The sequence below is a fragment of the Cynoglossus semilaevis genome, chromosome 1 (genome assembly GCF_000523025.1).
Source record: "Cynoglossus semilaevis isolate Cse_v1.0 chromosome 1, Cse_v1.0, whole genome shotgun sequence".
In the NCBI taxonomy this organism is placed as follows: Eukaryota; Metazoa; Chordata; class Actinopteri; order Pleuronectiformes; family Cynoglossidae; genus Cynoglossus; species Cynoglossus semilaevis.
Window position 1 is genome coordinate 1462473 of NC_024307.1, and position 3667 is coordinate 1466139.

A 3667-nucleotide genomic window follows, 5' to 3' on the forward strand; every position below is an offset into this window, starting at 1 on the left:
ACCTGACATCACTGACACGGTGACATCACAGCCGTCAGCCAACAGGATGTTTGACACTGACAGAGAACGCAGAGTAAACACAGAGCAGCAGGCCACACCCCCTCCCCGCTGTTCAGACCAATGACAGAGCAGTGGACCAGTGCACAGTAACAGTAGAGTTCAACCTGGAGATCGGTACCAGTCACCACAACAGACATATGTTTATATACTGTTCTGAAGTCAGTGGAACTGAGGGCAGCCGTGTCACCAGTCAGTACTGCACATCACTGGGGTCAGTAGGTCACATGACAACCTGTCATTATTGATGGTTACTGACCGAGAGGCAGGAGCACGACAGACGGAACTGTTTAGACATTGAATAGATGACATATATTTATACATACAAACATGTAGCTACAGTATAAACATATATGTACATATATGTACATATATTCATATATTTGTACACGTACATATATTCATATATATGTACACGTATATATATATACATATACATATATACATATATGTCCATACATGTATACATGTACATATATGTACATATATGTACATATATGTACATATATACATGTATGTATGGCTTGAATCCCTGTCTGTCCGTGTGTTTGACTCCAGTCCAGTCCAGACCGTGGACTGTTTTGTTCCTGCTTCTCTCACCTGTGCCAACTGTACCAGCCCATATTGGCCACGGTGTGATTGGTCCACACGGTGTCCTGTAGATTAGGAACATCAAAGGCGACCTCACCTTGACCTCCACCAACACAGAAACAGCCAGAAACGAAGCCACTTTTCTGGGTTGACTTGAAACAGTGGCGTGTTTGCTAACGCTAATGCTAACACTGATAACAGGCAGCTGTGTGCGTGTGTGTGTGTGTGTGTGTGTGTCTGGGAGAGGGACATGTTCACAGACGGTGCACTGTAATTCCATCCCAGTAACAGCAGGTGGTGTAATCTGAGATGAAACCGTGTGTGGAGTTGGTCACATGGTACCGCGGCTGGACCAGTACCACCATGTGAGAACGTCTTGACCTTGTGATGCACTGGCTCTTGGCCCGCGGAGCGACTCGGCGCCACCTGACAGTCCGTACATAGTTGTCACACAGCATTGTGAAGAGAGGGGGAACATGGCGCCCCCTGCCTGACTCCCTCTGGAGACTCAGTGACAGTAATTAGAAAAGACCATGAATCAAGAAGAGGGCGGAAAAATGTTCTAGTACTGTTGCTGTAACCGATCAGACCTCAGCTGACTCTGCTCTGAACTCCCCTGGAACTGTTTGATGAGAACGAAAAGAATGAAAGTTCTCAGAAAAAGGCCTGGAATCAATAAATACATACAAATATATGAATATATTCATGAGATATTTGATAGAATGTTGTGTTCCTTCAACTGATCACGTGGAACTGATCACGGGGAACTGATCACGGGGAATTGTTCGTGGAGAACTGTTCATGGAGAACCAATGGGTTCCAGTCCCGTCTACCCGACAGTCGACACATGATCCTAGAGAAACAGTTCCACTCTGTTCTCAGTCAGAACTTTTATTGTTTACCTTTGGATTTTTTTTGCTAACCTGTGACTAAGAATCACGCGGATCTGTTTGTCGTCGGTTGAATTACGTGTTTGCCCCAAGACGGTGCTGACGGTGATCTTGGCCGACGTCGTTCACGCCAACACACCCTGAATCATCGGTGACGCAGGACAGGTTCCCTGTGAGGCAGAACCGATTGTTACTGAACCACAGGTGTGAATGTGAGCGTGAATGATTCACACACTGACTTTTCACGTCGTTACCACGAAGTACACACCGATACACATATTCAGAAGATACTGCTCCCAGTACACACAGAGAGGCCGCACTGTGGAGCAGTGGTTGATGGCACAGTGTGTGCCGAGAGACGATGTCCGACGTCGGTCTTCCGTGAGTTTTTAAATAGATATATCTTTATATATATTTATATATACAATATACATACATCTATATAGTACACATACTGTGTACTGTGTACTGTGTACTGTGTACTGTGTGTAGAGAGTATCCAGATGGCACTGCCAACCTCTGAAGTCCCAGGTTGTCCTGCGTTCTTCCTGTTTGTTCTTTTGGAGTTATTCTTAGCAGATTTAAGGTGTCGCTGGTTGGACCATGTGAAACTGTTTCCTTCTCCCATTGTTTATGTTTCTCTTCCCATCAGCGTCAGGAGGAAACTGTCACCATTGGTCGACACATTTACTCCAGCTGTGGTTCTTTGAAAACCAGTAACAACAGTAACAGCAGTAACAGTAACAACGGCAGTAACAGTAACAGCAGCAGTAACAGTAACAACAGTAACAGCAGCAGTAACAGTAACAGTAGTAACAGTAACAGCAGCAGTAACAGTAACAACAGTAACAGCAGCAGTAACAGTAACAACAGTAACAGCAGCAGTAACAGCAGCAGTAACAGTAACAGTAGTAACAGTAACAGCAGCAGTAACAGAAGCAGTAACAGTAACAACAGTAACAGCAGCAGTAACAGTAACAGTAGTAACAGTAACAGCAGCAGTAACAGAAGCAGTAACAGTAACAACAGTAACAGCAGCAGTAACAGTAACAGTAGTAACAGTAACAGCAGCAGTAACAGAAGCAGTAACAGTAACAACAGTAACAGCAGCAGTAACAGCAGTAACAGTAACATCAGTGCATTTTTCCAGAACAGTTTGTTTTTTAACTTCCTGAACGTTTACATGAGAACAAATAACTGAACCAGAGCAGAAGCCTCAGTGTTCTTGGGTGAAGGACAGGCCCAGTAGGGGGCAGTAGGGGGCAGTAGGGTTAGGGTTGGAGGTGACTTTAATGTTCTTTAAATGTGATGTTTACAGTTAATGGTGAAGCTGTAAGAAAGTATCAATCCACTGATCCTGGATCAATACTGGATCAATACTGGATCAATACTGGATCAATACTGGATCAATACTGGATCAATGTCCTCAGTTACTGATGTTCACAGTCCAGTATTCCTGGGGTTGATGGAGGTGAACAGCTCCACGGTTGAAGGCAGCTCTGTGCTTCAGTCAACCCACCAGCTGATGATGTCATCAACAGAACAGAAGCCTTCATTTGATCCAGAACCTTCTGTCAGTGTGTGTGTGTGTGTGTGTGTGTGTGTGGAACAGTTTTTTCCACATACTTGACTCGTCTTCCTGCAGGTTAATACTTGTGCGTCGTTGTCCGACCTGAGAACAGTTCCGGCTCTGAGGGACGTTCCTGCAGTGACTCGCTTTATTCGGTGAAGAGAACCAACGGAACACAGTACCGTTTTTGTACTTCAAGTGAAACGGTGTTCTGGCCCGGGATTTGAACCCAGCACACGTGCACCGAGGGTGAGGAAATACTAGTGATCGTGAGGCAACATGTGGTTTACCCCCCCCCCCCGTAGTTTGTTATAAATAGTCTGTTAATGAAGCGACCAATCAAACTCGTTCTTTGTTTCTGCCCTGACTTGGGGGGGGGGGGGGGGGCTCTTACCCCCTCCCTCCCCCTAATTAAATAAATGTACTACGTAATGACTGCAGCATCGGTTCTCCACAGTTCCTTCTCTGACTCTTCAGTATTTTCTCCTCTTTTTTCCTCGTCCTCCCCCCCTCCCCCCCTCTCCTCACCCAGCTCTCCTCACCCCCCCTCTCCTCACCC